The sequence below is a fragment of the Lethenteron reissneri genome, chromosome 69, assembly GCF_015708825.2.
Source record: "Lethenteron reissneri isolate LAM-NWPU_2019-01 chromosome 69, ASM1570882v1, whole genome shotgun sequence".
Classification (NCBI taxonomy): domain Eukaryota; kingdom Metazoa; phylum Chordata; class Hyperoartia; order Petromyzontiformes; family Petromyzontidae; genus Lethenteron; species Lethenteron reissneri.
The window spans coordinates 9,217,581-9,232,044 of record NC_083847.1 but is presented as its reverse complement, the minus strand read 5'-3'; positions in this window follow the sequence as shown (position 1 = coordinate 9,232,044).

The window sequence follows — 14,464 nt, the reverse complement described above, 5'->3', positions numbered from 1 at the left end:
TTACAAAGACGGGTAATGTGCAACAACCGTGCAAAACAATAGGATCATTTAATATTGTACTTAAGCTGGTTGGAGTTTTACCTGTGGAAATTGTTTCCAGAGTGCCCACAGCCTTAAATCAAAATATTTATTCATCCTAGGGACGTGAGCTCTGAAGCTCTGTCAATTGGATGCATGTCAAAGTTACACAAGTTACCCTGTGGTACCCTTATAAAACTCGCGCCGGATTGTGCTGCCCTCAGTCGGCCATATTTGTGGAATACACCACGCCGCCGTTGACCCCTGGCCATTGACCGAGCAACCCAACGTTCCATACCAGCTCCCTCCGCAGGAATGTGGTGTCTAATTTACAACGTCAAGGTTCCAACACGGTGCTGCAAAGGCTTTATTAAATGCTCTTTGAATTGTTAGATGCAGTGATTGGTAACCTGAGGTGCACTCGCCCTCTGGGTTTGCGAGATTCCCCTTTCTGGGTGTGAGACGTGCCAGTTTTTTAGGAAGTAAATTTTCCAACGAATTATTCACAGGCGTGTAAGTACAACTACTTTGTTTCATTATTAACATTATACGTGTTTTGAACGATTGAGAACCACAGGGGTGCAAGGCTGCAGTAAGGGTTAAACAATGGTTTGGTGAATTTTTTTAGGTTTCTTGATTAGAATGGGGTTAATTCGTAATTTGCAGATTTACCAATGAGTATTGTGGCTGAATGTGACCAAATTTCTCTTGCATCAAGTGACTGTCGAAAAAAGTAATTGCCTGGCTTTTTTTTTTTTTTACAAAACGAGGGCCTGATGGAGCACAGCTCTCCGTAACCGTATCGTGTCCTGGAGAACAGTTTTAACGCAACTGGACCATGTGTTGTGAGTTCAATGAGACGTAGACGACGTAGTCGGAGGCACACTTATTTATTGTTACTTTATACTCCACACAGGCCAATGTATACAACATTTGAAGGGGTAGCGGCCCCTTCACTCGTCTAACAGGGAGACCCCACTAACGCTCGCCTACTCCCAGGTCCTCCACTCGAGAGCTTGGGGAGGCTAGCTGATCCAGCTCTGGCCAAGCTAGGATCACGGCACCCTTAGCCACCAGACCGCGTCTTACAAGAGCATCGGCTCTGGGCTCTCGGGGCCACGCCACTGGCTTGCCCTGGTCAGTCCTTGGAAGGACGGCGATCCAGGGGAGTCCCAGGGCCTTTCTAGACGGTCTTCACTCTTCACTGGTGAAGCTGAATACTGAACCCCGAGCCCACCGGCACACCGCCTTATATAGCAACACCCCCCGAGGGGTGGGGCCGTGGGGGATCACAGCGCCGTTACAGCCCCCCAGGGCTAACCGATGTGGACGTGAATGTAGGCATCCTTCCACGTGCGGGCGTAACCACCCCTTGTGTGTGTGTTTGCCCTCCCGTAACACCCCTACATCACCCCCCCCCCCCCCCCCTGTACAGCCCGCAGCCGTCCCGGCTGCAACAAAATTCAACAATAAAGATGAATTCCCCCAAACCCGTGTGTGCCTCGCATTAATAACAACAAGAGCAACAACAACAACACTAACGACAGTAACAACAACAATGCCGAGAAAAAAAACGATGTACCGCCAATAAATACCCCATTCCGTAAGAAACCAACATATGTACAATTGCATGTTTCCCCACCCCGAACGGATTCCCCCCCTCCCTCCCCACGACCCCAGCAAGGGCTGCACAAGAGGCCGACCTCACAACAGCCTGCGCATTTTGGCGCACGTTCTTGCAGCGGGACCGTCACAAGGGCCAACCCCGGCTGGCCCAGCGGTGGGTGTCAATAGTTCTGGTGCGAGAGCGTCCGGCTTCGCGGACGAGCGACCCCTGATCCCCCCGGGAGGGGTTGTCAGTCCCGGTGCACCTGGAAGCAGAAGAGTCAGTGGCAAATCAGGCGCATGCAGCGAAGTCGGACTCCGGAAGCTGGTGGACCTCTCACATGTTCGGCCATGTGTGTGTGGAGTAGGAACATGGGGCGCAATGAACGGTTTCAACCGCGAGGGGTGCACGAACCACCGACGCTTCCCCCACTGAATACGGACACATTGTGGCCGCAAGACCTGCACCACTTCCATGGGCCCCGTCCACGGCCACAACAGCTTCGACGAGGTTGCCAGCAGAACTTGGGGACAGTGCAACCATGCTTTGTCGCCCGGTTTCCACTGGAGCACATGTACCCGGCCCAGCTTGAGCCTTTCATTCGCCTTCTGGCGGAGGTCTGAATTTTGGATGGCCGCCTCCCGCTCCTCTGTCAATTTAGAGATGTTGAACTTGACATGGTCGGCCAATTTGGATTTAGCATGCGGCGCGGAGACCCGTAGCTGAGTCGCAACAGGCGGTTCAGCCACACAACCGTACATTAAGAAGAAGGGCGAAAATCCGGTCGCCGCATGAGGTGCCATCCTGTAGGCTGCCAAAACCCCCGGGATATGAAGGTCCCAGTCGGTCTGGAATTCAGACACCTGGTGAGACAGCATGGACGTGATAGTCCGATGCAGACGCTCCACCATCCCATCAGTTTGCGGGTGATATGGCGAGGTACGAATTTTTTTCGTACCCAGGAGCTCGCACACCTCGTGGAGAAGTTTACCAGAGAAATGTTTGCCTTGGTCGGTCAGCAGCCGCTCTGGAGTACCCTTGTCGAGGACGTAGCCCTGGACAAAGGCCTCCGCGATGGCTGCTGCCGACTGGTTGGTGAGGGGCCAGGCCATAGGCCATCGCGTAAAATATTCCACGCCAACCAATAGGTATTTATGTCCACTAGGTGTAACGGGGAATGGACCCAAAATATCAAGCGCGACGAGTTCGTTAACCCGGGTAACCTTAATAGACTGCAGCGGTGGGTTGGACCCCCTTGCTGGTGGCTTCCATTGCACGCACTGAGTACAGGACCCTAAGAGATCATCTACGTCCCTTGCCATGCCTGGCGAAGAAAAATCCAGCTGGAGCATGGCAAGGGTTTTGTGAGTCCCCAGGTGCAGGAGTCGCTCGTGAGCAGCCCACACCACCCTACCCGTCAGTGTGGAAGGCACCACCAGCCGGTGGCGGCGGGATCTCCCATCCCAATGCATCAGGAGACCCTGGAACAACCCCCATGAGTCGACATTCGCCGCGCCCTGAACAGATCCCCCGATGCGATGGCGCAACGCGATGAGGGAGGTGTAATCCATTTGGAGGTGCCCCCACTCCGCAACAGACAATCCCAGCAAGGAATCCCTCCCTTCTTGCTCAATAGGACCCGCAATTGAAGACGCATCAGTGGCGGCCGCAAGGACCGAATTAGAGATTTCATTCGGAGGTCTGCAACGCCCCGAACCCAGGAGGCAAGCGCAATCGGAAGTGGGCGGCAAACGCGACAGAGCATCTGCGTTCGTGTGGCGAATGCCCTTACAATATGTAGTCTCGAAATCGAAATCTTGGAGAATCTCCAACCATCGGCACAATTGTCCCGATGGCTGTTGAACCCGCAAGGCGTACTGTAACTCCGCATGATCTGTGCGGACGGTAAAATGGCGTCCGTACAGATATGGGCGATATTGCTGAATGAAGTAAACGATTGCCAATAGTTCCCGACGGGTGACACCGTACCTTTGCTCCGCCGGAGACAAAAATCGACTGCCATATGCCACAACATGCTCTACGCCCCCAACAACCTGGGAAAGCACGCCACCAATGCCCGTGTTGCTTGCGTCCGTATCGAGCAAGAAGGGTTTAGAAAAGTCGGGATAACTTAATGGCGGGGCCCCCACTAGGACGTGCCGGAGGGAGCGAAAAGCAGCCTCCTCCTGGCCCCAATGAAACTTGACCCCCTTTGATGTCAAGGCATGTAAGGGCTTAGCGATCATCGTGAAATCGGCAACAAACCGCCAGTACTAAGACGCGAATCCAATGAAACTCCTGACCTCCCCCACCGATGGTGGGAGTCGGCCAAGAGCTGACACATTGAGTTTTGGCGGGATCTGTGGAAATATCTGACCGTCCGACAATGTGGCCCAAATACCACACCGATTCGCAGAGCAAATTACATTTTGTGGCTTGAAATTCAAATTAGCAGCAAGCATCTTGAGAAAAACAGCCCACAACCTCTGGAGGTGTTCGTCGAATGTTTTACTAAAGACGATGATATCGTCTAGGTAAATCAGACAAGTATCCCATTGCAAGCCAGCAAGAACCAATTCCATTAAGCGCTGGAAAGTTGCCGGCGCTGAGTGGAGCCCCATCGGCAAGCGGTTAATTAGAATAGGCCGTGCGGCGTTTGGAAAGCCGTTTTTGGTTTAGAATCATCATCCAGAGGGAGCTGCCAGAACCCTGACAGTAAATCCAACGTGGAGAAGAATCGCGCCCCTGCCAGGGCGTCAAGCGATTCATCCATCCGATGGAGCGGCTATGCATCAGCCACCGAGATCTTGTTTAGCCGACGAAAATCGACACAGAAGCACAAAGAACCATCGTTTTTTTTTAACTAACACGATGGGTGCAACCCAAGGGCTGGTAGAAGGGGATATAATGTCCGCAGCTAGCATGTCATCTACAGCCGATTTGACATGATCTTTTTCGGCGAGACTCAACCGAAAAGGATTTTGGCGGATTGGCGCGCTGTCACCCGTGTCAATATGGTGTCGCAGCAGTTTAGTACAGCCACTATCATATTTGTGTTGACTAAAAACATCAGAAAAATCTTCTTGGTTCTTTCGGTAAAGTCACGTAGAAGGGAAGTAATAAAATAATAAAAATAAAACATAATAAAACAATTCTCACGACGTTTCGGCCACAACGCAAGCAGCCGTCCTCAGGTGAAAACCAGGTCCGTCGAGGCGACAGAGTCTGAATGAAACAGCACACGGGCTTGGAACATATATATAAGCTGGGCGCATTGACAAAGGAATTTGCATATCAACAGGAATTTAGCATATTTATGGGAAATGCAGGAATGTAATTAGTACTGCATATGCATGTGCATTATGCAGGATTAACAGCATCAAAGGGAGCTGTAGTTACTGCTGCTGCAGTAGTTGCTGCTGCTGCTGCAGTTGCTGCTGCTGCTGCACTTGCTGCTGCTGCTGCACTTGCTGCTGCTGCTGCACTTGCTGCTGCTGCTGCACTTGCTGCTGCTGCTGCAGTTGCTGCCTTATCCATTTTAATATAACACTATGTATTATTCTACCCACCCTAATGTGTATCATACTGCTATATGTTTACTGTACAATTACGACACCATACATTACTCTGCACACTGCACCATGCCAGTGAGTGGAACGCGGTCTGAAAGTCACCGTTAACGTGAACACAATCAGTTAAGATCCGAAATGGTTTATTACGTCCTTCCAATGATTGCTGGTGTCTTCAGACCGCGTTCCACTCACTGGCATGGTGCAGTGTGCAGAGTAATGTATGGTGTCGTAATTGTACAGTAAACATATAGCAGTATGATACACATTAGGGTGGGTAGAATAATACATAGTGTTATATTAAAATGGATAAGGCAGCAACTGCAGCAGCAGCAGCAAGTGCAGCAGCAGCAGCAAGTGCAGCAGCAGCAGCAAGTGCAGCAGCAGCAGCAAGTGCAGCAGCAGCAGCAACTGCAGCAGCAGCAGAAACTGCAGCAGCAGCAGCAACTACTGCAGCAGCAGTAACTACAGCTCCCTTTGATGCTGTTAATCCTGCATAATGCACATGCATATGCAGTACTAATTACATTCCTGCATTTCCCATAAATATGCTAAATTCCTGTTGATATGCAAATTCCTTTGTCAATGCGCCCAGCTTATATATATGCTCCAAGCCCGTGTGCTGTTTCATTCAGACTCTGTCGCCTCGACGGACCTGGTTTTCACCTGAGGACGGCTGCTTGCGTTGTGGCCGAAACGTCGTGAGAATTGTTTTATTATGTTTTATTTTTATTATTTTATTACTTCCCTTCTACGTGACTTTACCGAAAGAACCAAGAAGATGAATCCCTGCAGTCACGAAAGCTTTAAATCGAAATCAGAAAAATCGTGCAGAAGGGTTCGTAGTTTTTCACGCTGTGAGTCGGACAGCTCCGATGATCCCGCACAAAGCGCATCCAGCCGCCCCTCATCACGGTCCAAATGCGGTTGCGACGGAGGAGCGGTGCTCACATGGCCAGTGAGCGGTTCCTCTCAAGGTGCCGGCGTTGCGTGCACAAGCACGGTCTCTTGAGGAACAACAGCCGTTCGCAACCCAACATTCAGGACCGCGATGAAGGGGTCCCCGTTCCCTTTAACAATGGTCTGTGCCGCTATCAAATCGGGTCCATTTACTCCGGCCCTACACGGTCCCAACAAAACACCCCAATCCGCAATCCCCTCAGCGAAGGGTCGACGCAACCGAAGAGGCACGAGTATCTGGGCTCCCGGCGGTACGCGTACCATTCGCGTAACGAGCGCATGTACCGTCGCAAATGCCGTACGGACAGTAGTGGGGGAGAACAGGAACATCATATGTCGGCCTGAAGGGAGTTCGATGCAACCTTGGTCGATCAATATTCGAATTGGCATTTTGGCCAAAAAGTCCGTCCCCAACAGGCACGGAACTGCCACAGAGGAGGAGACCAACACCGGCCCTGACAATTTGATGTCCCCAATACAAATTTGCGTGCGGACCTGTCCAATAATGCCCAATGAGCCCGCGTTGGCAGCATAACACGAAACATCAACGGGGAGCAGAGGGCGGCTTTGAACAGGAAGAATGTTGTAAATTAAATCGGACACAATTGTCGCCGATGCTCCCGTATCAACCAAGACCCATACCTCCACCCCATCAATATGTCCCACAATGACCGACGACCCCGCCGACGCGGCAACAACGCGGTGGGCCAACTCAGACCACTGGCCCGGATGGAACACCCTCCCCATCACGGCACAGTTTGACGTAGCGACAGCCGATTTCCGAAACCCGTTTGTTGCAGCGTGTGAGTGTGTCACAGGTGTGTGCGTAGGCCAAACATGTGGGGTGCCACGACTTGCCGGAGTTTGCTGCGGAGCCTTGGGAAGAGCAGCGTCGTCCAGCCGAGGTGTTGCACCGCGTTGCCGAGGAGCCTGGCATCCAGAAGCCACATGGCCCCGGAGGCCATAGTTGTAGCACCGTGTGAGTGCCACAGTCGGCTTGGGCTGATCCTGGTGGCTCGGCCTGTCCCGAGCTGGTCGGTCCCCAGATCTCCACTCCGTCGGGCGACCCACAGCGCAGACTTCTTCCAGTGAGAGGGTGGTTGCAGCCACGGTATGCCTGGTTGCCGCCTTGCTAGTGTAGTGACATAGAACGGTCACTACTGTGTCGGCCCGTACGAGGGCTGGGGGCCCCAAGGGGGTGCCTGGGGGGTCACGTGCTGGAGGGATCCGGACCTTCCCAGAGGTGGGGGAAGTGAGGCGTGTCCTGGGAAGGGAGGCGTGGCCTGGAGAGAGCCAGCCACGCCTGGGCGGAGCCGGCCACGCCAAAGCAGATATAAGCGTGGTGTGAACGCAGAGCAAGGCTGTTGTACTGTACTCCGAAGAGTGAAGACACCATCGGTCGTCAAGTCCCGAGTCGTCGTCCTGGGCCAGGCAGGCTGTTGCCTGCCTGGTCCAGTCTGTGTCGCGTTCCAGAGTGTTAGTGAGTTGAGGAAGGTGGTCACCACCTCATGTATAGCGTTATGTTACTTACCGTTTAATAAATAGTGTTGCCTCCAAGCTGTGTGTGTGTGCACCTAATTCGAACCCACTACATTTGGCGTCAGAAGTTGTGGAAAAATAAATATTGCTAGGTGTTATCCTAGGGAAGTAAAATGGGCACACGAAAAACAAATACAAAACTCATCTGGACGTCTTCGTACGACGGGGATGGTGTGACGACCGTCCTTCGGACAGCCCCGGGGATGGCAGCCCCGGTGACAGAGAGAGAGAGAGATGGCGCTGCATGCGGAGCGGCGGGACTTGCAACGCACTGCTGCTTCGCCGCCATCGGGAACGGAGCGACGGAGCCGCGGCGAGAGGACACCATCGTCGCTGCGGGGGCTGGCGGGGGAGGCCCGGGCAAGCGGGCCACGCGGTGGGCCCGCCATTTCGGCGGCTGGTCGGGGCGCTGTTCCCGCCAAAACGCCGTTCCCGCCATTTCGGCGGCTGGTCAGGGCGCTGTTCCCGCCAAAACGCCGTTCCCGCCATTTCGGTGGCGGGTCGGTGCGCTGTTCCCGCCAAAACGCCGCTCCTGCTGCCGAAATGCCGCTCCCGCCGACATCAACGCCTGCAGAGGGGGAGTTCCAGCCTTCTGCTCGAGCGCGAGAGGTGGATGGGTTCGCAAGAGCAGGCCGTGTTCACCATGAAAGATTCTTCGGGCCGTCCCAGTGCTCCACCTTGCCGCCCTCCACTATGCACAGTTTGCCAGGCGAGTCGTGACATGACAAGCACCCGGCCCCAAGAAAAATAATAATAATCTTCATCCATCTTGCGTATGCCGGGTTGCGATCGCGTGTGTTTTTTTTTAACTCGCTGGGTTGCGGAACGTGTTCGTCCGGTTGTGTGCGTGAGAAATTGACGCGGCGACCATGCGGGTTCTGCTTGTAACAGTGTTTGTTGTTAATTACGGCGTCGAGATCGGTATCTTCTGGGTGTAGTTAATGATTAATTCGTTGTTGGGTGTCCCGAGCTCCTTTGATATCCTGTAGGTTGCCGTGTTAATGACTCGTGTTGTTACATCGTTGTGTTGCGAAATCGCCATTGCTTTGTGTATACTGTATGGAGTTTCGCTCGTGATTGTCACGTGTAACTGTAAGAAACTTTGATCGTCATTGTTGCCAAGGTACAGACCGTATGGAGCTTTGCTTGGAATTGTTAACAGTGTATGGAATGTTGGGTACTTGCTTGTGATTATTTACTATGTACGGATTGTCTGGAGTATTGATTGTGTGTGTTGCCATGTGGGGACTGGATGGAACATTGCGCCAAATGATTGACTGTACGAACTTCGTATACTGCATATACTGTATTAATCAATTCGGCGATTCTTGGGGTTTGTGTATAGTTTTTTTGCTCTCAAAATTCGAATGCCCTGAGTCCCATGGTTAATGTTGAAGGGGATTTTGAAATGACAGGTTCGGTTTGTTCAAACTCACTGGTTGGTTCCTGTCCGTTGTTGCACAGATGATGTCTTTTGTGCGGGAATGCTCCTTGTGTTCTACATGGATCGGGGGTGCGTTTCCGTTAATTGCCGTCAAATTGCGTTGCTCTCTCCACTCGGTTTGGTACAGCTGCATGCTGCAATGCGAGTCTCGGAGATGATGTGTATGGATACGGGATGTGAGGTGTATTGTTGTGACCATTGAATATTCGGGATCGTCACAAATTGTGCGTACCTGTTCGGCATTGGATCAGTTCTGTGGGGGATCATAATTCAAATTGTATGTGTTGTGATTGTGTTAAATTGCGATGGTGACATGCTGCCAGGGATTTGGAATTGGGGTGCTGGCTGTCACTTATCTTGGGGCGCAGATCCTGACCAGGATGGCCCAGTGAGTGTTGCGTGTCTAACATGAACGTTGTGGTCCCGTCATGCTATGGCTGACGGCTTGACCTGACAGCCCGGAGATTGAAACACTCCGTGGTATGTCTAGCCTAGTGGGCTGTGCGCTCACAGGGCTCGGAGAGTGTGGTCCCGTCATGCAATGGCTGACGGCTTGACCTGACAGCCCGGAGATTGAAACACTCCGTGGCATGTCTAGCCTAGTGGGCTGTGTGCTCACATGGCTCAGAGAGTGTGGTCCCGTCATGCAATGGCTGACGGCTTGACCTGACTGCCCGGAGATCGAGACACTCCGTGGCTTGTCTAGCCTAGTGGGCTGTGCGCTCACATGGCTCGTAGAGTGTGGTCCCGTCATGCTGTGTCTGACGGCTTGACCTGACAGCCCGGAGATCGAGACACTCCGTGGCTTGTCTAGCCTAGTGGGCTGTGTGCTCACATGGCTCGGAGAGTGTGGTCCCGTCATGCAATGGCTGATGGCTTGACCTGACAGCCCGGAGATTGAAACACTCCGTGGCATGTCTAGCCTAGTGGGCTGTGTGCTCACATGGCTCGGAGAGTGTGGTCCCGTCATGCTATGGCTGACAGCTTGACCTGACGGCTCGGAGGTTGAGACCGTCCGAGGCGAGTTGAAACAGTGGGCTGGAGATTCGTAAGGTTCAGGTGGAGTTGTCTTGTTACGTTGAGACTGTATCCCTCAGTTGTTAGGGTGCATGTTGTGCAGTGAGTGAACGATGGGTCATCTCAGCTCGGTCGGTACAGCTATATGCTGCGATGCGAGTCTTGGAGAGAGACTGGGTTAAAATCCCACCGATATGGCCGACGCGTGCTGCTGGTTGTGACGCCGCGTCGGAAAGGCGGTGGGGTGGTAACATGGAAATTCCCCCCCCGATATGGCCGACGTGTGCTACTGGTTGTGACGCCGCGTCAGAAAGGCGGTGGGGTGGTAACATGGAAATTCCCCCTCCGAAATGGCCGACGCGTGCTACTGGTTGTGATGCCACGTCGGAAAGGCGGGGGGGGGTGCTAACGGGTGACTGTCATTGCATGCGTGATTCTAACGGGGGGGGGGGGGGGGGGCTGTGCTGGAGCGTAAGTGGGTTAGCCAGTTTTCATGTATATTTGTTGTTAATTCCCCGTTTTCTATGCGGTTCCCTTTTACTCTCGTCGATTCTGTATATATTACGTGATTGTATTTCTTATCGGTCGCCGGTCATTTATTGATGTTGCTGGTTCGGAGGCACACCTTTTCGATGTTTCACAGTTGTGTTACAGCCGGGGACGGCTGTGTGTTTATACAGGGGGGGGTGATATAGTGACATAGAACGGTCACTACTGTGTCGGCCCGTACGAGGGCTGGGGGCCCCAAGGGGGTGCCTGGGGGGTCACGTGCTGGAGGGATCCGGACCTTCCCAGAGGTGGGGGAAGTGAGGCGTGTCCTGGGAAGGGAGGCGTGGCCTGGAGAGAGCCAGCCACGCCTGGGCGGAGCCGGCCACGCCAAAGCAGATATAAGCGTGGTGTGAACGCAGAGCAAGGCTGTAGTACTGTACTCCGAAGAGTGAAGACACCATCGGTCGTCAAGTCCCGAGTCGTCGTCCTGGGCCAGGCAGGCTGTTGCCTGCCTGGTCCAGTCTGTGTCGCGTTCCAGAGTGTTAGTGAGTTGAGGAAGGTGGTCACCACCTCATGTACAGCGTTATGTTACTTACCGTTTAATAAATAGTGTTGTCTCCAAGCTGTGTGTGTGTGCACCTAATTCGAACCCACTACACTAGCCTTACGACGTTGTGACAGCAAGTTAGCGTGGATGTGCCGTGCGGCCCACAGGGAACGCATCCCTTGTCGTCTTGCGCCAAGACGATGATGTTCAAATCGTCCGCCAGCAGCAATATCTTCTCTGCCACCATAGCGTTTACCTCTTCCTCATCCATCCGCGGGAAAGCCGTCTTTGCCAAGGCCAGGAGAGCCGTGCGGTACGCCAGGGACGATTCCTTGGCGCCCCGCTGACGATCGCAAAAAAGCTGTCTGCAGTCGGAGGGTGGCCTGTAGACTGCAGACACGAGTCGAAGCGTCGCCTGCAGCGTGGCGCACGACGATCTCGGTGCCGTAGTGAGGGTGGCGAGAGCGTCGCTGTCCAGCATCGCTGGGAGCGCGTGTAGCGCCTCGTCGTCCGTCCATCGCGACATTTCTTGGTGGGCGAGGAACCGTCTTTGGAACGCTCCCCAATCGCTCTCTTCTGCCACAAACTCTTTGAGGACCGGCAACTGCTGCTGGAACGAGGACTCCGCAGCCAAAGATCGCCAACCGCCATTCCCGCCATTCTGTACAGTATCGGCGGGAATGGCGGACGCCATCAGCGTCCGCACTGCTGGTGACGCGCTGTCCGCTGATTGGCGTTCGCCGCCGTCGGCCGCTGTTGATGACGTGGCAGTTACTGGTCGGTGACCATCGGCCACATGATGTGCCCGGGCCCCGCCCTCAGCGCCCACTGTACTGATGGCGGCGAATTCAACCTACAGCCCCGTTGAAATGGCGGAAACTGGCGCTGCGTGTCGTCCGTCGTCGCCCCGTGCTGCTCCTCCAACCCCAGGCGAGTGATTTCCTCCAGCGTGGCAGCTGCCACGTAGAGTAGCTCCGCAGGCGGGAGTGAGCCACCCGCAGCCCGTCAGCCGACGGCCCCCACCCGTCCGGCTGTTGCGGTGGTGGTGGACTTGGCCCCGGTTGCACGGACTCGCTCTCGGCGAGGTCAGGCTCTGAGTCAGCCGAGGTGTCATCCTCCCCAGGTCCCCTGGTATGAGCCGTCCATCTTGTATCCATCTTTAGAAAACCACTTCTGACGCCGGTTGTGGTGAGTTCAATGAGACGTAGACGACGTAGTCGAAGGCACACTTATATATTATAACTTTATACTCAGCACAGGCCAATGTATACAACACTTGAAGGGGTAGCGGCCCTGTCACCCATCTAACAAGGAGACCCCACTAACACTAGCCCAGCTAGCCTACTCCCAGGTCCTCCACTCGAGAGCTAGATGAGGCTAGCTGATCCAGCTCTGGCCAAGCTAGGATCACGGCACCCTTAGCCACCAAACCGGCTCTTACAAGAGCATCTGCTCTGGGCTCTCGGGGCCACGCCACTGGGTTGCCCTGGTCAGTCCTTAGAAGGACAACGATCCAGGGGAGTCCCAGGGCCTATCTAGCCGATCTTCACTCTTCACTGGTTAAGCTGAATACTGAACCCCGAGCCCACCGGCTCACCGCCTTATATAGCAACACCCCCCCGAGGGGTGGGGCCGTGGGGGATCACAGCGCCGTTACAGCCCCCCAGGGCTAACCGATGCGGACGTGGATGTAGGCATCCTTCCACCTGCGGGCGTAACCACCCCTTGTGTGTTTGTTCGCCCTCCCGCAACACCCCTACACATGTACAGGGGGGCTGCTGCCTGAACCACGTGAGGATACCACGTCGGGGGGGGGGGGGGTGGCAGTGGGGCAGATGGACATTTTAAATGGAGGGGATGACGGGGAGGGGACATATAGCAAACCGAATGTGGGAGACCGAGGGGGGAGAAGGAAGAGTGGAAGGGGGGTGGTCAAAGAAGGCCCCTAAGATCAAAACATGTGGCTGATGGGCGTATTATACTATCCTTACACCGAGATTTGAAGCTTTCGTGACTGCAAGTATTCATAGTCTTTGGTTTTTTCTGTAAAGTCACGTAGGTAAAAAATTAAAATTAATACAAGTAAAATAAAATAAAAGTCACGACGTTTCGGAGGCAACACAAGCTTCCGTCTTCAGGTGGAACCGTCACAGCACGCTTTCTGTATCAAGTAAATGAGAGATTCCAAGAGATACTACCCCGTATATATACTGGTTGAGGGGGGGGGGGGGGGATGGGCCAGGACAGGCTCCCTTTTTATTATTATGGTAAGGTGCGGCTTGAGACTACGCTAGTCTACATAACAAAGGACTGGGCCTTTATTATGGTAATGATAAGCCGCACTTACCATAATAATAAAGGCTATCACTGGTGACAAAGGGGAACCCATAGGGGTATCCTTATTCTGTTTGTAGAAGGTGCCATTCCAGGTAAAATAAGTGTTGGTGAGGCAATGCCAAACCAGCGCAGGTACATCCGAATTCAATCCATGTTGGACCCGGTCTTAAATTATTGTTAGGGTGGCAGGTACTGGGACTTTGGTAAATAGAGATACCACATCAAAACTGACAGAATGAGGATACCCCTATGGGCTCCCCCTTGTCACCAGTGATAGCCAATATGTTCATGGAAAAGTTTGAATCAGACGCCATCCATACATCCACCCTTGCGTCCTTCCCTGTGGAAGAGGTATGTGGATGACACTTTCGTCATTTGGCCACATGGCCTCCCAGCATAGAACCACTTCTTGGACCACATCAATTCCAGACACCCATCCATCAGATTCACCATGCAAGTGGAGAAAGATGGCAAACTATCATTCTTAGATATTCTGTTTGAGAGGAGACCTGATGGATCCTTGGGACATTCTGTCTACAGGAAAGCCACCACACAGATTCCTACTTGAAACCTGATTCCCACCACCACCCATCTCAAAAGAATTCTCTCATCAAAACGCTATACCACAGAGTTCATGGCATTTCTGACCAACACCACCTGGCCAGTGAATTAAGACATGTACATGGGGCCCTCAGGATGAACGGATACTCTGGCCGCACCATCCGCCAAGCTGTTTCTCCCACCATTCAGAAACAGCCACTTGAAACTCCGATCAAAACTATCACGTTGCCATACATAGCAAGCGTGACCAAAAAGATCTCCAAAATTCTAAACAAATATAAGATCCAAGTCCGATTCAGTACAGCACATAAAATCCGTGATCTAATTCCACCTGTGAAAGATGTCATTCCTAACTTAAATACCCTGGAGTCTACAAA